At 46.1% G+C, this 25,766-nt stretch overlaps 4 non-coding genes across 4 annotated transcripts; all 4 read right to left on the minus strand.

Moving 5' to 3' along the window:
• Positions 1 to 1,986: 1,986 nt before the first annotated feature.
• TRNAC-GCA (transfer RNA cysteine (anticodon GCA)) lies at positions 1,987 to 2,058 on the minus strand. Its single transcript has one exon. It is a non-coding gene; the product is annotated as a tRNA-Cys (tRNA).
• A 2,097-nt stretch (positions 2,059 to 4,155) lies between these two features.
• On the minus strand, positions 4,156 to 4,227 carry TRNAC-GCA (transfer RNA cysteine (anticodon GCA)). Its single transcript has one exon. It is a non-coding gene; the product is annotated as a tRNA-Cys (tRNA).
• A 2,093-nt stretch (positions 4,228 to 6,320) lies between these two features.
• On the minus strand, positions 6,321 to 6,392 carry TRNAC-ACA (transfer RNA cysteine (anticodon ACA)). Its single transcript has one exon. It is a non-coding gene; the product is annotated as a tRNA-Cys (tRNA).
• A 2,091-nt stretch (positions 6,393 to 8,483) lies between these two features.
• TRNAC-GCA (transfer RNA cysteine (anticodon GCA)) lies at positions 8,484 to 8,555 on the minus strand. The gene has a single exon. It is a non-coding gene; the product is annotated as a tRNA-Cys (tRNA).
• Between the last annotated feature and the right edge of the window lie 17,211 nt (positions 8,556 to 25,766).

Here is a 25,766-nt window from a genome sequence, read left to right on the forward strand (position 1 = left end):
TCACAGGGTCTGGGACACAGCCTGACTCATGACCCTGGCTACAAGCTGATGGACACACTCAACACACCTGCTGCTTCACTATTCACACCAAAATACATAGCATGACAGCAGGTCCTAGGCCATGGGTGCCAACTCACTCTCAAGCTTACTCTTGCTTCACTAGTCACAGGGACTGCTATGGAGACTGGCTGCTGGTCCTTTCACACAACCCTCTTACGGACGCAGATAAAACCTAAAACTCTTTTTAATTAGTGTTTTTTCTGTGACATACTTTCGAGAAATCACCAGAAATTGAAATAAGTAAGAGAGAATATTTTTTTTGTTCCTTAAAAGGAGAAGTGGGAAGCAAGACTTGAACTGGGAACCTCTTGATTTACAGTCACATACTTTACTGCTGGGCTATACACATCCTCTTTTCTAGAAATATACCTTCACACACACCTTATTACTGCGTGCAGCAGGCTGTAGAGTGCAGACGTCACATATAATACCATGGACTCTGACTAGCACTGAGTTATACCTACTCTGGGATTCCAGCTGTGGGACTAGCTTACTCTCTTGTCTACTCACCATGCTGGAAGTGAGAGTGAGTCTTACTCTCTTCTGCAATCACTCTGTGCCCTAAATTTCAGTCTTAGTCTCTCATCTGCTCACTCTCTGCAGTAAGTGTGCAAAGCTGTCAGTGACTCAGCCAGTCTAAGCCTCCTAGCTCATTTAAAAATCCACTGCCTCAGACATTGACATATCACAACTCTAGTGAGGAAAGACTTCTTTTTAACAGTGCTTTGGTTAGCAGTACCATACAACTCTCACACAGTCACTATCTCTTCTAATCGATGCAAGTTCACATAGATGTCTTTTAAAATGCAATTTCTGTGTCCCTCACGTGGTAATGTCTTTAACAATGCTATATCTTTGTTTTATGGTAAAACAATTTGATATGGTATACATATTGGACCAGTCTTACTCTACATTCTAGTAACGGTAAGCTGGCGTGATACTAGTGAAACACACTGGAAACAGTACACAGGCCAGTCACAGTGTACCAGCATTTCGGTCCAGTTTTGTCTAGCCGATGTCACCTTACATACTAATTACAGTAAATAGGTGTGCTACTGGAGAAAGACACAAGTAACAGCATGCAGGCATTTGTTTTTTACACATATTACTATCAGTAAGCACACATGCTACTGTCCAAACTCAGTTCTAAAACTGCAGAGACTTCTGTTACAGTATAAGGACATTTGTGAAAGCATTACGGGCATACAGTGTCCACACACTCACATCTTTGCGGCTGTACAGGCACACAGTGTTTCTTAAAGCACAACAAATCCGCTGTGCTGTGGTAAATACAGTGGAATTTAGAAACTCGTGATTTGTTTACCCATGTATTTTTTCTTTGCATCTGCAATTTCTGCTATATGCTCAAATATTAGAAGCAATGCTTGTTAATAAATCCATGCCGTAAAACATTATCTGTGTGCTGCACACTACAGAATGTAGAAAGATGTATTAAAGTACACAGTATCATGCTGTGTACACAAATTTCAATTTGTCTCTGTGTGCCAATGTACGAACTCTTGTTTTACTCGAATTGATCTATGGTGCAGTTACTGGGCGTGAGTGTGAAACTGTTAATTTTCGCACAACAGTCTTAAGGATGCACATAAAACTTTGAGCTATTTTGTTTAAATAGTCGTTTTAGTGTGAAATATTTTCAATAAATCCCCAAGAATTGTAGAAAGTGATATAGAAAGAAATTGACAGCTTCTTTCATGTGTGAAGGGGGCACCCAGATTGATCCATGGTGCAGTTACTGGGTGTGAGTGTGAAAACTGTTAATTTTCAACAAGAGTCTTAAGGATGCACATAAAACTTTGAGCTATTATGCTTAATTAGTCGTTTTAGTGTGACATACTTTCAAAAAATCCCCAAGAATTGAAAAATGCGATACAGAAAGAAATTGACAGCTTCTTTAAAGTATTAAGGGGGCAGCTGGATTAGAACCAGGGACATCTTGATCTGCAGTCAAATGCTCTACCACTGAGCTATACGCCCTTGTTGTAATATCTGGAACTGGATGGACTAGAAACTGCTGCCGTGGATCTGATCAGAACGGCTTCCTCTTTTATAGGCTGTCTCTATACCACCTGCTGATTTATTAATCACAGGGTCTGGGACACAGCCTGACTCATGTCCCTGGCTACAACCTGATGGACACACTCAACACACCTGCTGCTTCACTATTCACACCAAAATACATAGCATGACAGCAGGTCCTAGGCCAATGGTGCAAATTCACTCTCAAGCTTACTCTTGCTTCACTAGTCACAGGGACTGCTATGGAGACCGGCTGCTGGTCCTTTCACACAACCCTCTTATGGACGCAGATAAAACCTAAAACTCTTTTTAATTAGTGGTTTTTCTGTGACATACTTTCGAGAAATCACCAGAAATTTAAATAAGTAAGAGAGAATCTTTTTTTTGTTCCTTAAAAGAAGAAGTGGTAAGCAAGACTTGAACTGGGGACCTCTTGATTTGCAGTCACATACCTTACCGCTGGGCTATACACATTCTCTTTTCCAGAAACATACCTTCACACACACCTTATTACTGCGTGCAGCAGGCTGTATAGTGCAGACGTCACATATAATACCATGGACTCTGACTAGCACTGAGTTATACCTACTCTGGGATTCCAGCTGTGGTGGGACTAGCTTACTCTCTTATCTACTCACCATGCTGGAAGTGAGAGTGAGTCTTACTCTCTTCTGCAATCACTCTGTGCCCTAAATTTCAGTCTTAGTCTCTCGTCTGGTCACTCTCTGCAGTAAGTGTGCAAAGCTGTCGGTGACTCAGCCAGTCTAAGCCTCCTAGATCATTTAAAAATCCACTGCCTCAGACATTGACAGAACACAACTCTAGTGAGGAAAGACTTCTTTTTAACAGTGCTTTGGTTAGCAGTACCATACAACTCTCACACAGTCACTATCTCTTCTAATCGATGCAAGTTCACATAGATGTCTTTTAAAATGCAATTTCTGTGTCCCTCATGTGGTAATGTCTTTAACAATGCTATATCTTTGTTTTATGGTAAAACAATTTGATATGGTATACATATTGGACCAGTCTTACTCTTCATTCTAGTAACGGTAAGCTGGCGTGATACTAGTGAAACACACTGGAAACAGTACACAGGCCAGTCACAGTGTACCAGCATTTGGGTCCAGTTTTGTCTAGCCGATGTTACCTTACATACTAATTACAGTAAATAGGTGTGCTACTGGAGAAAGACACAAGTAACAGCATGCAGGCATTTGTTTCTTACACATATTGCTATCAGTAAGCACACATGCTACTGTCCAAACTCAGTTCTAACACTGCAGAGACTTCTGTTACAGTATAAGGACATTTGTGAAAGCATTACGGGCATACAGTGTCCACACACTCACATCTTTGCTGCTGTACAGGCACACAGTGTTTCTTAAAGCACAACAAATCAGCTGTGCTGTGGTAAATACAGTGGAATTTAGAAACTTGTGATTTGTTTACCCATGTATTTTTTCTTTGCACCTGCAATTTCTGCAACATGCTCAATTATTAGAAGCAATGCTTGTTAATAAATCCATGCCGTAAAACATTATCTGTGTGCTGCACACTGCAGAATGTAGAAAGATGTATTAAAGTACACAGTATCATGCTGTGTACACAAATTTCAATTTGTCTCTGTGTGCCAATGTCCGAACTCTTGTTTTACTCGAATTGATCCATGGTGCAGTTACTGGGCGTGAGTGTGAAAACTGTTAATTTTCGCACAACAGTCTTAAGGATGCACATAAAACTTTGAGCTATTTTGTTTAAATAGTCGTTTTAGTGTGATATACTTTCAATAAATCATCAAGAATTGTAGAAAGTGATATAGAAAGAAATTGACAGCTTCTTTCATGTGTGAAGGGGGCACCCAGATTGATCCATGGTGCAGTTACTGGGTGTGAGTGTGAAAACTGTTAATTTTCAACAAGAGTCTTAAGGATGCACATAAAACTTTGAGCTATTTTGCTTAATTAGTCGTTTTAGTGTGACATATTTTCAAAAAATCCCCAAGAATTGAAAAAAGCGATACAGAAAGAAATTGACAGCTTCTTTAAAGTATTAAGGGGGCACCTGGATTTGAACCAGGGACCTCTTGATCTGCAGTCAAATGCTCTACCACTGAGCTATACCCCCTTGTTGCAATATTTGGAATGGGATGGACTAGAAACTGCTGCTGTGGATCTCATCAGAACGGCTTCCTCTTTTATAGGCTGTCTCTATACCACCTGCTGATTTATTAGTCACAGGGTCTGGGACACAGCCTGACTCATGCCCCTGGCTACAAGCTGATGGACACACTCAACACACCTGCTGCTTCACTATGCACACCAAAATACATAGCATGACAGCAGGTCCTAGGCCAAGGGTGCCAATTCACTCTCAAGCTTACTCTTGCTTCACTAGTCACAGGGACTGCTATGGAGACCGGCTGCTGGTCCTTTCACACAACCCTCTTACGGACGCAGATAAAACCTAAAACTCTTTTTAATTCATGGTTTTTCTGTGACATACTTTCAGGAAATCTCCATAAATTGAAATAAGTAACAGAGAATTTTTTTTTTGTTCCATAAAAGGAGAAGTGGGAAGCAAGACTTCATCTGGGGACCTCTTGATCTGCAGTCACATACTTTACTGCTGAGCTATACAGATCCTCATGCAAGAATTATGCCTTCACACACACCTTATTACTGCGAGCAGCAGGCTGTAGAGTGCAGACGTCCCATATAATACCATGGACTCTGACTAGCACTGAGTTATACCTACTCTGGGATTCCAGCTGTGGGACTAGCTTACTCTCTTGTCTACTCACAATGCTGGAAGTGAGAGTGAGTCTTACTCTCTTCTGAAATCACTCTGTGCCCTAAATTTCAGTCTTAGTCTCTCGTCTGCTCACTCTCTGCTGTAAGTGTGCAAATCTGTCAGTGACTCAGCCAGTCTAAGCCTCCTAGCTCATTTAAAAATCCACTCCCTCAGACATTGACAGAACACAACTCTAGTGAGGAAAGACTTCTTTTTAACAGTGCTTTGGTTTGCAGTACCATACAACTCTCACACAGTCACTATCTCTTCTAATCGATGTAAGTTCACATAGATGTCTTTTAAAATGCAATTTCTGTGTCCCTCACGTGGTAATGTCTTTAACAATGCTATATCTTTGTTTTATGATAAAACAATTTGATATGGTATACATATTGTACCGGTCTTACTGTACATTCTAGTAACGGTAAGCTGGCGTGATACTAGTGAAACACACTGGAAACAGTACACAGGCCAGTCACAGTGTACCAGCATTTGGGTCCAGTTTTGTCTAGCCGACGTTACCTTACATACTAATTACAATAAATAGGTGTGCTACTGGAGAAAGACACAAGTAACAGCATGCAGGCATTTGTTTCTTACACATATTACTATCAGTAAGCACACATGCTACTGTCCAAACTCAGTTCTAAAACTGCAGAGACTTCTGTTACAGTATAAGGACATTTGTGAAAGCATTACGGGCATACAGTGTCCACACACTCACATCTTTGCTGCTGTACAGGCACACAGTGTTTCTTAAAGCACAACAAATCCGCTGTGCTGTGGTAAATACAGTGGAATTTAGAAACTTGTGATTTGTTTACCCATGTATTTTTTCTTTGCATCTGCAATTTCTGCTATATGCTCAAATATTAGAAGCAATGCTTGTTAATAAATCCATGCCGTAAAACATTATCTGTGTGCTGCACACTACAGAATGTAGAAAGATGTATTAAAGTACACAGTATCATGCTGTGTACACAAATTTCAATTTGTCTCTGTGTGCCAATGTACGAACTCTTGTTTTACTCGAATTGATCTATGGTGCAGTTACTGGGCGTGAGTGTGAAAACTGTTAATTTTCGCACAACAGTCTTAAGGATGCACATAAAACTTTGAGCTATTTTGTTTAAATAGTCGTTTTAGTGTGAAATACTTTCAATAAATCCCCAAGAATTGTAGAAAGTGATATAGAAAGAAATTGACAGCTTCTTTCATGTGTGAAGGGGGCACCCAGATTGATCCATGGTGCAGTTACTGGGTGTGAGTGTGAAAACTGTTAATTTTCAACAAGAGTCTTAAGGATGCACATAAAACTTTGAGCTATTTTGCTTAATTAGTCGTTTTAGTGTGACATACTTTAAAAAAATCCCCAAGAATTGAAAAAAGCGATACTGAAAGAAATTGACAGCTCCTTTAAAGTATTAAGGGGGAACCCAGATTTGAAACAGGGACCTCTTGATCTGTAGTCAAATGCTCTACCACTGAGCTATTCCCCCTTGTTGTATTATCTGGAAGTGGATGGACTAGAAACTGCTGCTGTGGATCTCATCAGAACGGCTTCCTCTTTTATGGGCTCTCTATACCACCTGCTGATTTATTAGTCACAGGGTCTGGGACACAGCCTGACTCATGCCCCTGCCTACAAGCTGATGGACACACTCAACACACCTGCTGCGTCACTATTCACACCAAAATACATAGCAAGACAGCAGGTCCTAGGCCAAGGGTGCCAATTCACTCTCAAGCTTACTCTTGCTTCACTAGTCACAGGGACGGCTATGGAGACCGGCTGCTGGTCCTTTCACACAACCCTCTTACGGATGCAGATAAAACCTAAAACTCTTTTTAATTAGTGGTTTTTCTGTGACATACTTTCAATAAATCTCCAGAAATTGAAATAAGTAAGAGAGAATTTTTTTTTTGTTCCTTAAAAGGAGAAGTGGGAAGCAAGACTTGAACAGTGGACCTCTTAAACTGCAGTCACATACTTTACTGCTGAGCTATACAGATCCTCATTCAAGAATTATGCCTTCACACACACCTTATTACTGCGAGCAGCAGGCTGTAGAGTGCAGACGTCACATATAATACCATGGACTCTGACTAGCACTGAGTTATGCCTACTCTGGGATTCCAGCTGTGGGACTAGCTTACTCTCTTGTCTACTCACCATGCTGGAAGTGAGAGTGAGTCTTACTCTCTTCTGCAATCACTCTGTGCTCTAAATTTCAGTCTTAGTCTCTCGTCTGCTCACTCTCTGCAATAAGTGTGCAAAGCTGTCAGTGACTCAGCCAGTCTAAGCCTCCTAGCTCATTTAAAAATCCACTGCCTCAGACATTGACAGAACACAACTCTAGTGAGGAAAGACTTCTTTTTAACAGTGCTTTGGTTAGCAGTACCATACAACTCTCACACAGTCACTATCTCTTCTAATCGATGCAAGTTCACATAGATGTCTTTTAAAATGCAATTTCTGTGTCCCTCACGTGGTAATGTCTTTAACAATGCTATATCTTTGTTTTATGGTAAAACAATTTGGTATGGTATACATATTGTACTGGTCTTACTATACATTCTAGTAACGGTAATCTGGCGTGATACTAGTGAAACACACTGGAAACAGTACACAGGCCTGTCACAGTGTACCAGCATTTGGGTCCAGTTTTGTTTAGCCGACGTTACCTTACATACTAATTACAGTAAATAGGTGTGCTACTGGAGAAAGACACAAGTAACAGCATGTAGGCATTTGTTTCTTACACATATTACTATCAGTAAGCACACATGCTACTGTCCAAACTCAGTTCTAAAACTGCAGAGACTTCTGTTACAGTATAAGGACATTTGTGAAAGCATTACGGGCATACAGTGTCCACACACTCACATCTTTGCTGCTGTACAGGCACACAGTGTTTCTTAAAGCACAACAAATCAGCTGTGCTGTGGTAAATACAGTGGAATTTAGAAACTTCTGATTTGTTTACCCATGTATTTTTTCTTTGCATCTGCAATTTCTGCTGTATGCTCAAATATTAGAAGCAATGCTTGTTAATAAATCCATGCCGTAAAACATTATCTGTGTGCTGCACACTACAGAATGTAGAAAGATGTATTAAAGTACACAGTATCATGCTGTGTACACAAATTTCAATTTGTCTCTGTGTGCCAATGTACGAACTCTTGTTTTACTCGAATTGATCTATGGTGCAGTTACTGGGCGTGAGTGTGAAAACTGTTAATTTTCGCACAACAGTCTTAAGGATGCACATAAAACTTTGAGCTATTTTGTTTAAATAGTCGTTTTAGTGTGATATACTTTCAATAAAGCATCAAGAATTGTAGAAAGTGATATAGAAAGAAATTGACAGCTTCTTTCATGTGTGAAGGGGGCACCCAGATTGATCCATGGTGCAGTTACTGGGTGTGAGTGTGAAAACTGTTAATTTTCAACAAGAGTCTTAAGGATGCACATAAAACTTTGAGCTATTTTGCTTATTTAGTTGTTTTAGTGTGACATACTTTCAAAAAATCCCCAAGAATTGAAAAAAGCGATACAGAAAGAAATTGACAGCTTCTTTAAAGTATTAAGGGGGCACCTGGATTTGAACCAGGGACCTCTTGATCTGCAGTCAAATGGTCTACCACTGAGCTATAACCCCTTGTTGCAATATCTGGAACTGGATGGACTAGAAACTGCTGCTGTGGATCTCATCAGAACGGCTTCCTCTTTTATAGGCTGTCTCTATAACACCTGCTGATTTATTAGTCACAGGGTCTGGGACACAGCCTGACTCATGCCCCTGGCTACAAGCTGATGGACACACTCAACACACCTGCTGCTTCACTATTCACACCAAAATACATAGCATGACAGCAGGTCCTAGGCCAAGGGTGCCAGTTCACTCTCAAGCTTACTCTTGCTTCACTAGTCACAGGGACTGCTATGGAGACCGGCTGCTGGTCCTTTCACACAACCCTCTGACGGATGCAGATAAAACCTAAAACTCTTTTTAATTAGTGGTTTTTCTGTGACATACTTTCGAGAAATCACCAGAAATTGAAATAAGTAAGAGAGATATTTTTTTTGTTCCTTAAAAGGAGAAGTGGGAAGCAAGACTTGAACTGGGGACCACTTGATCTGCAGTCACATACTTTACTGCTGAGCTATACACATCCTCTTTTCTAGAAACATATCTTCACACTCACCTTATTACTGCGTGCAGCAGGCTGTAGAGTGCAGACGTCACATATAATACCATGGACTCTGACTAGCACTGAGTTATACCTACTCTGGGATTCCAGTTGTGGTGGGACTGTAGGAGGCTGGACTGGCTTGTAGTGAGAACCTAGGGGTACTTGCACCTTGCAGCAGGCCCAGTTATCCCTTATTAGTGTATAGGGTGTCTAGCAGCTTAGGCTGATAGATAATGGTAGCTTAGCAGAGCAGCTTAGGCTGAACTAGGAGACGTGTATAGCTACTACAGTACCACTTAGTGTCATATGCACAATATAATAAGAAAACACAATACACAGTTATACTAAAAATAAAGGTACTTTATTTTTATGACAATATGCCAAAGTATCTTAGAGTGTACCCTCAGTGAGAGGATAGGAAATATACACAAGATATATATACACAATAGCAAAAATATGCAGTATAGTCTTAGAAAACAGTGCAAACAATGTATAGTTACAATAGGATGCAATGGGGACACATAGGGATAGGGGCAACACAAACCATATACTCCAAAAGTGGAATGCGAGCCACGAATGGACCCCAAACCTATGTGACCTTGTAGAGGGTCGCTGGGACTATTAGAAAATAGTGAGAGTTAGAAAAATAACCCTCCCCAAGACCCTGAAAAGTGAGTGCAAAGTGCACTAAAGTTCCCCTAAGGACCAAGAAGTTGTGTCAGAGGAATAATGCAGGAAAGACACAAACCAACAATGCAACAACGATGGATTTCCAATCTTGGGTACCTGTGGAACAAGGGGACCAAGTCCAAAAGTCACAAGCAAGTCGGAGATGGGCAGATGCCCAGGAAATGCCAGCTGTGGGTGCAAAGGAGCTTTTACCGGACAGAAGAAGCTGAGGTTTCTGCAGGAACAAAAAGGGCTAGAGACTTCCCCTTTGGAGGACCGATCCATCTTGCCGTGGAGAGTCGTGCAGAAGTGTTTTCCCGCCGAAAGAACGCCAACAAGCCTTGCTAGCTGCAAATCGTTCGGTTAGCATTTTTGGACGCTGCTGTGGCCCAGGAGGGACCAGGAGGTCGCAAATTGGACCAGAAGGTAGAGGAGACGTCGAGCAAGACAAGGAGCCCTCTTAGCAGCAGGTAGCACCCGGAGAAGTGCCAGAAACGGGCACTACGAGGATGTGTGAAACGGTGCTCACCCAAAGTCGCACAAAGAAGTCCCACGTCGCCGGAGAACAACTTAGGAGGTCGTGCAATGCAGGTTAGAGTGCCGTGGACCCAGGCTGGACTGTGCACAAAGGATTTCCACCGGAAGTGCACGGAGGCCGGAGTAGCTGCAAAAGTCACAGTTCCCAACAATGCAGTCTAGCGAGGTGAGGCAAGGACTTACCTCCACCAAACTTGGACTGAAGAGTCACTGGACTGTGGGGGTCACTTGGACAGAGTTGCTGGATTTGAGGGACCTCGCTCGTTGTGCTGAGAGGAGACCCAAGGGACTGGTAATGCAGCTTTTTGGTGCCTGCGGTTGCAGGGGGAAGATTCAGTCGATCCATGCGAGATTTCTTCGGAGCTTCTGGTGCAGAGAGGAGGCAGACTACCCCCACAGCATGCACCACCAGGAAAACAGTCGAGAAGGCGGCAGGATCAGCGTTACAGAGTTGCAGTAGTCGTCTTTGCTACTATGTTGCAGTTTTGCAGGCTTCCATCGCAGTCAGCAGTCGATTCCTTGGCAGAAGGTGAAGAGAGAGATGCAGAGGAACTCTGATGAGCTCTTGCATTCGTTATCTAAAGTTTCCCCAGAGACAGAGACCCTAAATAGCCAGAAAAGAGGGTTTGGCTACCTAGGAGAGAGGATAGGCTACTAACACCTGAAGGAGCCTATCAGAAGGAGTCTCTGACGTCACCTGGTGGCACTGGCCACTCAGAGCAGTCCAGTGTGCTAGCAGCACCTCTGTTTCCAAGATGGCAGAGGTCTGGAGCACACTGGAGGAGCTCTGGGCACCTCCCAGGGGAGGTAGAGGTCAGGGGAGTGGTCACTCCCCTTTCCTTTGTCCAGTTTCGCGCCAGAGCAGGGCTAAGGGGTCCCCTGAACCGGTGTAGACTGGCTTATGCAGAATTGGGCACATCTGTGCCCAAGAAAGCATTTCCAGAGGCTGGGGGAGGCTACTCCTCCCCTGCCTTCACACCATTTTCCAAAGGGAGAGGGTGTAACACCCTCTCTCAGAGGAAGTTCTTTGTTCTGCCATCCTGGGCCAGGCCTGGCTGGACCCCAAGAGGGCAGATGCCTGTCTGAGGGGTTGGCAGCAGCAGCAGCTGCAGTGAAACCCCAGGAAAGGCAGTTTGGCAGTACCAGGGTCTGTGCTACAGACCACTGGGATCATGGGATTGTGCCAACTATGCCAGGATGGCATAGAGGGGGCAATTCCATGATCATAGACATGTTACATGGCCATATTCGGAGTTACCATTGTGAAGCTACATATAGGTACTGACCTATATGTAGTGCACGCGTGTAATGGTGTCCCCGCACTCACAAAGTCCGGGGAATTGGCCCTGAACAATGTGGGGGCACCTTGGCTAGTGCCAGGGTGCCCTCACACTAAGTAACTTTGCACCTAACCTTTACCAGGTAAAGGTTAGACATATAGGTGACTTATAAGTTACTTAAGTGCAGTGTAAAATGGCTGTGAAATAACGTGGACGTTATTTCACTCAGGCTGCAGTGGCAGGCCTGTGTAAGAATTGTCAGAGCTCCCTATGGGTGGCAAAAGAAATGCTGCAGCCCATAGGGATCTCCTGGAACCCCAATACCCTGGGTACCTCAGTACCATATACTAGGGAATTATAAGGGTGTTCCAGTAAGCCAATGTAAATTGGTAAAATTAGTCACTAGCCTGTTAGTGACAATTTGGAAAGAAATGAGAGAGCATAACCACTGAGGTTCTGATTAGCAGAGCCTCAGTGAGACAGTTAGTCACTACACAGGTAACACATTCAGGCACACTTATGAGCTCTGGGGCCCTGGTGAACAGGGTCCCAGTGACACATACAACTAAAACAACATATATACAGTGAAAAATGGGGGTAACATGCCAGGCAAGATGGTACTTTCCTACACAACCCCCCCCCCCCAAACGAAGGACAATAAGACTAGCCATGACCTGATGAGTCTTCATTGTCTAAGTGGAAATATCTGGAGAGTCCATCTGCATTGGAGTGGCTACTCCCAGGTCTATGTTCCACTGTATAGTCCATTCCCTGTAGGGATATGGACCACCTCAATAATTTAGGATTTTCACCTTTCATTTGTTTTAGCCAAAGTAGAGGTTTGTGGTCTGTCTGAACAATGAAGTGAGTGCCAAACAGGTATGGCCTCAACTTCTTCAGTGCCCAGACCACAGCAAAGGCCTCCCTCTCTATGGCAGACCAACGCTTTTCTCTAGGCGTCAACCTCCTACTAATAAAAGCAACAGGTTGATCCTGGCCCTCAGAATTAAGTTGTGATAGGACTGCCCCTACTCCTAATTCAGATGCATCAGTTTGGACATAGAATTTTTTAGAGTAACAAGGGCTTTTCAGTACAGGTGCAGAGCACATGGCCTGCTTCAGCTCCTCAAAAGCTTTCTGACAGTTTGCTGTCCATAATACCTTTTTAGGCATTTTCTTGGATGTGAGGTCATTAAGAGGGGCTGCAATGGAGCCATAGTTCTTAATGAACCTCCTGTAATACCCAGTGAGGCCTAGGAAGGCTCTCACCTGAGTCTGAGTGGTAGGGGGAACCCAATCAATAATTGTTTGGATTTTCCCCTGAAGTGGTGCAATCTGTTCCCCACCAACAAGGTGTCCCAGATAAACCACCTTACCCTGCCCTATCTGGCACTTTGAAGCCTTTATAGTGAGGCCTGCCTTTTGCAGGGCCTCCAACACTTTCCATAGGTGGACCAGGTGATCATCCCAGCTGGAGCTAAAGACAGCTATATCGTCCAAATATGCTGCACTGAAAGCTTCCAGCCCTTGCAGGACTGTGTTCACCAACCTCTGAAAAGTGGCAGGTGCATTTTTCAATCCAAAAGGCATTACAGTGAACTGGCAATGTCCTCCAATGGTTGAAAATGCTGTTTTAGGTTTAGCATCTTCTGATAATTTGATCTGCCAATACCCTGCCGTCAAATCAAAAGTGCTTAGATACTTGGCAGATGCCAGTGTATCTATGAGCTCATCTGCCCTGGGTATAGGGTGAGCATCAGTTTTGGTTACCAGGTTGAGACCTCTATAGTCTACACAAAACCGCATTTCCTTCTTTCCATCTTTGGAATGGGGTTTTGGTACAAGTACCACAGGAGAAGCCCATGGACTTTCAGAGTGCTCAACCACTCCTAGTTCTAACATTTTCTCCACCTCTTGCTTTATGCAGTCCCTGACATGGTCAGGCTGCCTATAGATCTTACTTTTGACAGGTAAACTGTCTCCAGTATCTATAGTGTGCTCACACCAAGAAGTGGTACCTGGCACAGTAGAGAAGAGTTCAGAGAATTGATCTAGGAGATATATGCAATGGTCTTTCTGCTCAGCAGTAAGACAATCAGCCAAAACTACACCTTCCACAAGAGCATCTTGTTCTGTGGAAGAGAAGAGATCAGGTAGAGGATCACTGTCTTCTTCCTGTCCCTCATCAGTTGCCATGAGCAGGGTGAGATCAGCCCTGTCATAGTAGGGTTTCAGGCGATTGACATGGAGCACCCTAAGGGGACTCCTGGCAGTGCCTAAGTCAACTAAATAGGTGACTTCTCCCTTCTTTTCAACAATTGTGTGGGGACCACTCCATTTATCTTGGAGTGCTCTTGGGGCCACAGGCTCCAAGACCCACACTTTCTGCCCTGGTTGGTACTGAACCAAAACAGCCTTCTGATCATGCCATTGCTTCTGGAGCTCTTGGCTGGCCTGAAGGTTTTTACTGGCCTGTTTCATATACTCAGCCATCCTTGATCTGAGGCCAAGTACATAGTCCACAATATCTTGCTTAGGAGCTTTTAAAGGTTGTTGTAGGAAAGTACCATCTTGCCTGGCATGTTACCCCCATTTTTCACTGTATATATGTTGTTTTAGTTGTATGTGTCACTGGGACCCTGGTAACCCAGGGCCCCAGTGCTCATAAGTATGCCTGAAAGTTACCTGTGTAGTGACTAACTGTCTCACTGAGGCTCTGCTAATCAGAACCTCAGTGGTTATGCTCTCTCATTTCTTTCCAAATTGTCACTAACAGGCTAGTGACCATTTTTACCAATTTACATTGGCTTACTGGAACACCCTTATAATTCCCTAGTATATGGTACTGAGGTACCCAGGGTATTGGGGTTCCAGGAGATCCCTATGGGCTGCAGCATTTCTTTTGCCACCCATAGGGAGCTCTGACAATTCTTACACAGGCCTGCCACTGCAGCCTGAGTGAAATAACATCCACGTTATTTCACAGCCATTTTACACTGCACTTAAGTAACTTATAAGTCACCTATATCTCTAACCTTTACCTGGTAAAGGTTAGGTGCAAAGTTACTTAGTGTGAGGGCACCCTGGCACTAGCCAAGGTGCCCCCACATTGTTCAGAGCCAATTCCCTGAACTTTGTGAGTGCAGGGACACCATTACACGCGTGCACTACATATAGGTCACTACCTATATGTAGCTTCACAATGGTAACTCCGAATATGGCCATGTAACATGTCTATGATCATGGAATTGCCCCCTCTATGCCATCCTGGCATGGTTGGCACAATCCCATGATCCCAGTGGTCTGTAGCACAGACCCTGGTACTGCCAAACTGCCCTTCCTGGGGTTTCACTGCAGCTGCTGCTGCTGCCAACCCCTCAGACAGGCATCTGCCCTCCTGGGGTCCAGCCAGGCCTGGCCCAGGATGGCAGAACAAAGAACTTCCTCTGAGAGAGGGTGTTACACCCTCTCCCTTTGGAAAATGGTGTGAAGGCAGGGGAGGAGTAGCCTCCCCCAGCCTCTGGAAATGCTTTGTTGGGCACAGATGTGCCCAATTCTGCATAAGCCAGTCTACACCGGTTCAGGGGACCCCTTAGCCCTGCTCTGGCGCGAAACTGGACAAAGGAAAGGGGAGTGACCACTCCCCTGACCTGCACCTCCCCTGGGAGGTGTCCAGAGCTCCTCCAGTGAGCTCCAGACCTCTGCCATCTTGGAAACAGAGGTGCTGCTGGCACACTAGACTGCTCTGAGTGGCCAGTGCCACCAGGTGACGTCAGAGACTCCTTCTGATAGGCTCCTTCAGGTGTTAGTAGCCTATCCTCTCTCCTAGGTAGCCAAACCCTCTTTTCTGGCTATTTAGGGTCTCTGTCTCTGGGGAAACTTCAGATAACGAATGCATGAGCTCATCCGAGTTCCTCTGCATCTCTCTCTTCACCTTCTGATAAGGAATCGACTGCTGACCGCGCTGGAAGCCTGCAAACCTGCAACATAGTAGCAAAGACGACTACTGCAACTCTGTAACGCTGATCCTGCGGCCTTCTCGACTGTTTTCCTGCTTGTGCATGCTGTGGGGGTAGTCTGCCTCCTCTCTGCACCAGAAGCTCCGAAGAAATCTCCCGTGGGTCGACGGAATCTTCCCCCTGCAACCGCAGGCACCAAAAAGCTGCATTACCGGTCCCTTGGGTCTCCTCTCAGCACGACGAGCGAAGTCCCTCGAATCCAGCAACTCTGTCCAAGTGACCCCCACCGTCCAGTGACTTTCAGTCCAAGTTTGGTGGAGGTAAGTCCTTGCCTCACCTCGCGGCATTGCTGGGAACCGAGACTTTGCAGCTACTCCGGCCCCTGTGCACTTCCGGTGGAAATCCTTTGTGCACAGCCAAGCCTGGGTCCACGGCACTCTAACCTGCATTGCACGACTTTCTAAGTTGGTCTCCGGCGACGTGGGACTCCTTTGTGCAACTTCGGCAAGCACTGTTTCACGCATCCTCGTAGTGCCTGTTTCTGGCACTTCTCCGGGTGCTACCTGCTTCAGAGAGGGCTCCTTGTCTTGCTCGACGTCCCCTCTCTCTGCTGGTCCAATTTGCGACCTTCTGGTCCCTCCTGGGCCTCAGCACCGTCCAAAAACACTAACTGCACGATTTGCAGCTAGCAAGGCTTGTTGGTGTTCTTTCGGCGGGAAAACACTTCTGCACGACTCTTCTTGGCGAGAGGGATTCGTCCACCAAAGAGGAAGTCTCTAGCCCTTTTCGTTCCTGCAGAAACCTCAGCTTCTTCTGTCCAGTAGAAGCTTCTTTGCACCCGCAGCTGGCATTTCCTGGGCATCTGCCCATCTCCGACTTGCTTGTGACTTTTGGACTTGGTCCCCTTGTTCCACAGGTACCCTAGATTGGAAATCCACAGTTGTTGCATTGCTGGTTTGTGTCTTTCCTGCATTATTCCTCTAACACGACTTCTTTGTCCTTAGAGGAACTTTAGTGCACTTTGCACTCACTTTTCAGGGTCTTGGGGAGGGTTATTTTTCTAACTCTCACTATTATCTAATAGTCCCAGCGACCCTCTACAAGGTCACATAGGTTTGGGGTCCATTCGTGGTTCGCATTCCACTTTTGGAGTATATGGTTTGTGTTGCCCCTATCCCTATGTTTCCCCATTGCATCCTATTGTAACTATACATTGTTTGCACTGTTTTCTAAGACTATACTGCATATTTTTGCTATTGTGTATATATATCTTGTGTATATTTCCTATCCTCTCACTGAGGGTACACTCTAAGATACTTTGGCATATTGTCATAAAAATAAAGTACCTTTATTTTTAGTATAACTGTGTATTGTGTTTTCTTATGATATTGTGCATATGACACTAAGTGGTACTGTAGTAGCTACACACGTCTCCTAGTTCAGCCTAAGCTGCTCTGCTAAGCTACCATTATCTATCAGCCTAAGCTGCTAGACACCCTATACACTAATAAGGGATAACTGGGCCTGGTGCAAGGTGCAAGTACCCCTTGGTACTCACTACAAGCCAGTCCAGCCTCCTACAGTTGTTCCCAACCCTCCTTTACAAGTGTGAGTGGACCCCTAACAGGGTGTCCAAAAAGAAGTTCAAAGGGGCTGAAGCCCACTCCTTTCTGGGGTACCTCCCTGTGAGAAAGTAGCCTCTTTCTAGCCTTGTTACCCCCACTTTTGGCCTGTTTGTGAGTGTATGTCAGAGTGTTTTCACTGTCTCACTGGGATCCTGCTAGCCAGGCCCCAGTGCTCATAGTGAAAACCCTATATTTTCAGTATGTTTGTTATGTGTCACTGGGACCCTGCTAGTCAGGACCCCAGTGCTCATAAGTTTGTGGCCTATATGTATGTGTTCCCTGTGTGGTGCCTAACTGTCTCACTGAGGCTCTGCTAACCAGAACCTCAGTGGTTATGCTCTCTCATTTCTTTCTAAATTGTCACTAACAGGCTAGTGACCAATTTTACCAATTTACAATGGCTTACTGGAACACCCTTATAATTCCCTAGTATATGGTACTGAGGTACCCAGGGTATTGGGGTTCCAGGAGATCCCTATGGGCTGCAGCATTTCTTTTGCCACCCATAGGGAGCTCTGACAATTCTTACACAGGCCTGCCACTGCAGCCTGAGTGAAATAACGTCCACGTTATTTCACAGCCATTTTACATTGCACTTAAGTAACTTATAAGTCACCTATATGTCTAACCTTTACCTGGTAAAGGTTAGGTGCAAAGTTACTTAGTGTGAGGGCACCCTGGCACTAGCCAAGGTGCCCCCACATTGTTCAGAGCCAATTCCCTGAACTTTGTGAGTGCGGGGACACCATTACACGCGTGCACTACATATAGGTCACTACCTATATGTAGCTTCACAATGGTAACTCCGAATATGGCCATGTAACATGTCTATGATCATGGAATTGCCCCCTCTATGCCATCCTGGCATAGTTGGCACAATCCCATGATCCCAGTGGTCTGTAGCACAGACCCTGGTACTGCCAAACTGCCCTTCCTGGGGTTTCACTGCAGCTGCTGCTGCTGCCAACCCCTCAGACAGGCATCTGCCCTCCTGGGGTCCAGCCAGGCCTGGCCCAGGATGGCAGAACAAAGAACTTCCTCTGAGAGAGGGTGTGACACCCTCTCCCTTTGGAAAATGGTGTGAAGGCAGGGGAGGAGTAGCCTCCCCGAGCCTCTGGAAATGCTTTGTTGGGCACAGAGGTGCCCAATTCTGCATAAGCCAGTCTACACCGGTTCAGGGGACCCCTTAGCCCTGCTCTGGCGCGAAACTGGACAAAGGAAAGGGGAGTGACCACTCCCCTGACCTGCACCTCCCCTGGGAGGTGTCCAGAGCTCCTCCAGTGGGCTCCAGACCTCTGCCATCTTGGAAACAGAGGTGCTGCTGGCACACTGGACTGCTCTGAGTGGCCAGTGCCACCAGGTGACGTCAGAGACTCCTTCTGATAGGCTCCTTCAGGTGTTAGTAGCCTATCCTCTCTCCTAGGTAGCCAAACCCTCTTTTCTGGCTATTTAGGGTCTCTGTCTCTGGGGAAACTTTAGATAACGAATGCAAGAGCTCATCCGAGTTCCTCTGCATCTCTCTCTTCACCTTCTGCCAAGGAATCGACTGCTGACCGCGCTGGAAGCCTGCAAAACTGCAACATAGTAGCAAAGACGACTACTGCAACTCTGTAACGCTGATCCTGCCGCCTTCTCGACTGTTTTCCTGCTTGTGCATGCTGTGGGGGTAGTCTGCCTCCTCTCTGCACCAGAAGCTCCGAAGAAATCTCCCGTGGGTCGACGGAATCTTCCCCCTGCAACCGCAGGCACCAAAAAGCTGCATTACCGGTCCCTTGGGTCTCCTCTCAGCACGACAAGCGAGGTCCCTCGAATCCAGCAACTCTGTCCAAGTGACCCCCACAGTCCAGTCACTCTTCAGTCCAAGTTTGGTGGAGGTAAGTCCTTGCCTCACCTCGCTGGGCTGCATTGCTGGGAACCGCGACTTTTGCAGCTACTCCGGCCCCTGTGCAATTCCGGTGGAAATTCTTTGTGCACAGCCAAGCCTGGGTCCACGGCACTCTAACCTGCATTGCACGACTTTCTAAGTTGGTCTCCGGCGACGTGGGACTCCTTTGTGCAACTTCGGCGAGCACTGTTTCACGCATCCTTGTAGTGCCTGTTTCTGGCACTTCTTTGGGTGTTACCGGCTTTAGAGAGGGCTCTTTATCTTGCTCGACGTTCCCTCTCTCTGCTGGTCCAATTTGCGACCTCCTGGTCCCTCCTAGGCCTCAGCAGCGTCCAAAAACGCTAACCGCACGATTTGCAGCTAGCAAGGCTTGTTGGCGTTCTTTCGGCGGGAAAACACTTCTGCACGACTCTCCACGGCGAGTGGGATCCGTCCACTAAAGGGAGAAGTCTCTAGCCCTTTTCGTTCCTGCAGAAACCTCAGCTTTTTCTGTCCAGTAGAAGCTTCTTTGCACCCGCAGCTGGCATTTCCTGGGCATTTGCCCATCTCCGACTTGCTTGTGACTTTTGGACTTGGTCCCCTTGTTCCACAGGTACCCTAGATTGGAAATCCACAGTTGTTGCATTGTTGGTTTGTGTCTTTCCTGCATTATTCCTCTAACACGACTTCTTTGTCCTTAGGGGAACTTTAGTGCACTTTGCACTCACTTTTCAGGGTCTTGGGGAGGGTTATTTTTCTAACTCTCACTATTTTCTAATAGTCCCAGCGACCCTCTACAAGGTCACATAGGTTTGGGGTCCATTCGTGGTTCGCATTCCACTTTTGGAGTATATGGTTTGTGTTGCCCCTATCCCCATGTTTCCCCATTGCTTCCTATTGTAACTATACATTGTTTGCACTGTTTTCTAAGACTATACTGCATATTTTTGCTATTGTGTATATATATCTTGTGTATATTTCCTATCCTCTCACTGAGGGTACACTCTAAGATACTTTGGCATATTGTCATAAAAATAAAGTACCTTTATTTTTAGTATAACTGTGTATTGTGTTTTCTTATGATATTGTGCATATGACACTAGGTGGTACTGTAGTAGCTTCACACGTCTCCTAGTTCAGCCTAAGCTGCTCTGCTAAGCTACCATTATCTATCAGCCTAAGCTGCTAGACACCCTATACACTAATAAGGGATAACTGGGCCTGGTGCAAGGTGCAAGTACCCCTTGGTACTCACTACAAGCCAGTCCAGCCTCCTACATTGGTTGTGCAGCGGTGGGATAAGTGCTTTGAGACTACTTACCACTCTTGTCATTGTACTTTTCATAAGAGAAAAATATACAAAACAAGGTCAGTGTATATACACATAGCCAAAAAGTTTTGCATTTCCTCTTTTCACTCTTTTCTAAGTGCTGAAAAGTACTTCTAACTTTCTAAAAAGTTCTAAAAAGTTTTAAAAGTTTTTTTCTCTGTCTTTCTAAAAGCTCTGACAAACTTTTTATCTTTTACTATCACTTTAACTCTCTCTAAAAAATGTCTGGCACAGGCCAAAATGTTGATCTGTCCAAACTTGCATATGATCACCTTAGCTGGAAAGGAGCAAGGAATCTCTGCATAGAGAGAGGTTTGAGTGTAGGGAAGAATCCTTCCTTAGAACTGTTAATTAACATGCTTAGAGTACAGGATAAGGCCATAAGTGCCCCATCTGTAGAAAAAGTAGCTAATTGTTCTCAATCTGATCCAGGGACTCCTCCAGGAAAAGATTCAGGAAAGAAAGTTCCTAGCCTGCCCATTACTAGACAGTCTAGCATAGTTGGTAATGATGATGAGCCACACCATATAAATAGTGTTGTCTCACATCATAGCAAAAGCATTTATTCTCACCATACTGGTAGTGATGTTTCTGTTAGCCAAGCTGTTAGGGTGGCTTCTGTAAGGGACAGGTCTCCTTCTGTCCATTCTCACCATACTTCTGTTTCAAGGCATGTCCCTCCCACCCACCCTGATGACAGATTGTTAGAAAGGGAGCTCAATAGATTGAGAGTGGAACAAACCAGACTGAAGCTCAAGAAGCAACAGCTGGATTTGGATAGACAGACTTTAGAAGTAGAGAAGGAGAGACAGAAACTGGGTTTAGAAACCCATGGTGGCAGCAGCAGTATTCCCCATAGTCATCCTGCAAAAGAGCATGATTCCAGGAATCTGCACAAGATAGTTCCCCCTTATAAGGAGGGGGATGACATTAACAAGTGGTTTGCTGCACTTGAGAGGGCCTGTGTTGTACAGGATGTCCCTCAAAGGCAGTGGGCTGCTATCCTATGGCTATTATTTAGTGGAAAGGGTAGGGATAGACTCCTTACTGTGAAAGAAAGTGAATCCAATAATTTTACAGTTCTTAAGAATGCACTCCTGGATGGTTATGGCTTAACCACTGAACAATACAGGATAAAGTTCAGAGAGACCAAAAAGGAGTCTTCACAAGACTGGGTTGATTTCATTGACCATTCAGTGAAGGCCTTGGAGGGGTGGTTACATGGCAGTAAAGTTACTGATTATGAAAGCCTGTATAACACAATCCTGAGAGAGCATATACTTAATAATTGTGTGTCTGATTTGTTGCACCAGTACCTGGTAGACTCTGATCTGACCTCTTCCCAAGAATTGGGAAAAAAGGCAGACAAATGGGTCAGAACAAGGGTGAACAGAAACGTTCATACAGGGGGTGACAAAGATGGCAATAAGAAGAAAGATGGTGAAAAATCTCAAGATAAGCATGGGGATAAGGGTAAAACCAAAGATCCCACTTCAAATCTTAAACACTCTTCAGAGGGTGGGGATAAAACAAATTCTTCCTCTTCTTCCCAACCTGCACACATTAAAAAGCCTTGGTGTAAAAACAGAGGCCATAGGCCAGGGGATAAGTCCTGTCCAGGTAAACCCCCTGAGCCTACCACCACTAATACATCAAGCTCTAGTGCCCCTAGCAGTAGTGGTACTAGTGGTGGGACTGCTGGCAACAGTCAAGTTAAGGGTGTAGTTGGGTTCACTTATGGGTCCATCATAGAAACTGGGGTAGTCAGTCCCAAGACAGTTTCTGTCACACCTAGTGGCATTGGCCTTGCCACACTGGCTGCTTGTCCTCTTACAATGGATAAGTACAGGCAGACAGTTTCAATAAATGGTGTTGAGGCCTTGGCCTACAGGGACACAGGTGCCAGTATCACTTTGGTGACTGAAAACCTAGTGCACCCTGATCAACACATCATTGGACAACAGTATAAGATTATTGATGTCCATAACTCCACTAAGAGGGTCATTCTGACCCTGGCGGCCGGTGGCCGCCAGGGCCACCGACCACGGGAGCACCGCCAACAGGCTGGCGGTGCTCCAACGAGCATTCTGACCGCGGCGGTTCAGCCGCGGTCAGAAGCGGAAAGTCAGCGGTCTCCCGCTGACTTTCCGCTGCTCGTGTGAATCCTCCATGGCTGCGGAGCGCGCTCCGCAGCCATGAGGATTCTGACCCCCCCTACCGCCATCCTGTTCATGGCGGGAAAGCCGCCATGAACAGGATGGCGGTAGGGGGGGTCGCGGGGCCCCTGAGGGCCCCTGCCGTGCCCATGCCAATGGCATGGGCACGGCAGGGGCCCCCGTAAGAGGGCCCCGCAAAGTATTTCAGTGTCTGCCTTGCAGACACTGAAATACGCGACGGGTGCCACTGCACCCGTCGCACCTTCCCACTCCGCCGGCTCGATTACGAGCCGGCATCCTCGTGGGAAGGTCGTTTTCCCCTGGGCTGGCGGGCGGTTTTTCAGCAACCGCCCGCCAGCCCAGGGGAAAACTTGTAATACCCGCCGCGGTCTTTTGACCGCGGCGCGGTATTTTGGAGGGCGGCATCCTGGCGGGCGGCCTCCGCCGCCCGCCAGGGTCATAATGAGGCCCTAAGTTTCTTCCCTTAGCTATAATTCAGTTTAGTTGGGGTGGAGTTACTGGCCCTAAGCAGGTGGTGGTATCACCTAGCTTACCTGTAGACTGTCTCTTAGATAATGACCTAGAGGCCTCAGGTTGGGCTGATGTAGAGTTTTATGCCCATGCAGCCATGCTGGGCATCCCTGAGGAATTGTTCCCTCTCATTTCTACTGAAATGAAAAAGCAAAGGAGAGAAGGCCTGAAAACTCAGGATCCCTCTCCATCAACAGGTAAAAAGGGTATCACAGTATCCCCTAACCACCCTGCCATTCAGGATAGCATTCCTGTGGTGGGAGAAACCTCTCCTGGGGTGGCACCTGTTCCAAGGGAATCATCAGCTGGCAAAGCTGGACTCCCTGAGGTAGAAGTACATCTCTGTGGGAGAACTAACATTGGTGAGAAAAAGAGCACCATTTTAGTTAACATGGAGCATCCCTCCAACCCTCCCAGAGAAACTTTAGTGTAGAAACCCTGCACTGCCTCACAACACTTAGGACAGCATCCCTGCCCTAGTGTGGAGCTCATAGGACAGCATCCCTGCCCTGCTCCAACTCAAGAGAAACAGCATCCCTGTTCTCTCTTCCAGCCATATGGACAAAGTTTTTGCCCAGCTATGGCTTTTCTGAGACAGCATCCCTGTCTGGCATTTCCATCACTACAAATAGGTTCAGTGGACAACTCCCACTGCTCTAAACTAAAACTTACTGATAGAAACTCTGAAAATACATCTTCACACTGTTGCTTAGCTAAAAAACTTCAAACAGGGTGGTTTACATCCCCACAGGGAAGTAACCATATAGTGGATGATAAAGGGAGTAACCAGTCTATTGCAGAGCTACTCTCTACTTATCACCACTTAGACAATAAAGTCTCAACTGGCCAAGGTTAGCCTTATTGTCCTTCGTTTGGGGGGGGGGGTTGTGTGAGAAAGTAGCCTCTTTCTAGCCTTGTTACCCCCACTTTTGGCCTGTTTGTGAGTGTATGTCAGGGTGTTTTCACTGTCTCACTGGGATCCTGCTAGCCAGGGCCCAGTGCTCATAGTGAAAACCCTATGTTTTCAGTATGTTTGTTATGTGTCACTGGGACCCTGCTAGTCAGGACCCCAGTGCTCATAAGTTTGTGGCCTATATGTATGTGTTCCCTGTGTGGTGCCTAACTGTCTCACTGAGGCTCTGCTAACCAGAACCTCAGTGGTTATGCTCTCTCATTTCTTTCTAAATTGTCACTAACAGGCTAGTGACCAATTTTACCAATTTACATTGGCTTACTGGAACACCCTTATAATTACCTAGTATATGGTACTGAGGTACCCAGGGTATTGGGGTTCCAGGAGATCCCTATGGGCTGCAGCATTTCTTTTGCCACCCATAGGGAGCTCTGACAATTCTTACACAGGCCTGCCACTGCAGCCTGAGTGAAATAACGTCCACGTTATTTCACAGCCATTTTACATTGCACTTAAGTAACTTATAAGTCACCTATATGTCTAACCTTTACCTGGTAAAGGTTAGGTGCAAAGTTACTTAGTGTGAGGGCACCCTGGCACTAGCCAAGGTGCCCCCACATTGTTCAGAGCCAATTCCCTGAACTTTGTGAGTGCGGGGACACCATTACACGCGTGCACTACATATAGGTCACTACCTATATGTAGCTTCACAATGGTAACTCAGAATATGGCCATGTAACATGTCTATGATCATGGAATTGCCCCCTCTATGCCATCCTGGCATAGTTGGCACAATCCCATGATCCCAGTGGTCTGTAGCACAGACCCTGGTACTGCCAAACTGCCCTTCCTGGGGTTTCACTGCATCTGCTGCTGCTGCCAACCCCTCAGACAGGCATCTGCCCTCCTGGGGTCCAGAAAGGCCTGGCCCAGGATGGCAGAACAAAGAACTTCCTCTGAGAGAGGGTGTGACACCCTCTCCCTTTGGAAAATGGTGTGAAGGCAGGGGAGGAGTAGCCTCCCCCAGCCTCTGAAAATGCTTTGTTTGGCACAGAGGTGCCCAATTCTGCATAAGCCAGTCTACACCGGTTCAGGGGACCCCTTAGCCCTGCTCTGGCGCGAAACTGGACAAAGGAAAGGGAAGTGACCACTCCCCTGACCTGCACCTCCCCTGGGAGGTGTCCAGAGCTCCTCCAGTGTGCTCCAGACCACTGCCATCTTGGAAACAGAGGTGCTGCTGGCACACTGGACTGCTCTGAGTGGCCAGTGCCACCAGGTGATGTCAGAGACTCCTTCTGATAGGCTCCTTCAGGTGTTAGTAGCCTATCCTCTCTCCTAGGTAGCCAACCCCTCTTTTCTGGCTATTTAGGGTCTCTGTCTCTGGGGAAACTTTAGATAACGAATGCAAGAGCTCATCCGAGTTCCTCTGCATCTCTCTCTTCACCTTCTGCCAAGGAATCGACTGCTGACCGTTCTGGAAGCCTGCAAACCTGCAACATAGTAGCAAAGACGACTACTGCAACTCTGTAACGCTAATCCTGCCGCCTTCTCGACTGTTTTCTTGCTTGTGCATGCTGTGGGGGTAGTCTGCCTCCTCTCTGCACCAGAAGCTCCGAAGAAATCTCCCGTGGGTCGACGGAATCTTCCCCCTGCAACCGCAGGCACCAAAAAGCTGCATTACCGGTCCCTTGGGTCTCCTCTCAGCACAACGAGCGAGGTCCCTCGAATCCAGCGACTCTGTCCAAGTGACCCCCACAGTCCAGTGACTCTTCAGTCCAAGTTTGGTGGAGGTAAGTCCTTGCCTCACCTCGC

Source organism: Pleurodeles waltl, chromosome 4_1 (genome assembly GCF_031143425.1).
Source record: "Pleurodeles waltl isolate 20211129_DDA chromosome 4_1, aPleWal1.hap1.20221129, whole genome shotgun sequence".
Lineage (NCBI taxonomy): Eukaryota > Metazoa > Chordata > Amphibia > Caudata > Salamandridae > Pleurodeles > Pleurodeles waltl.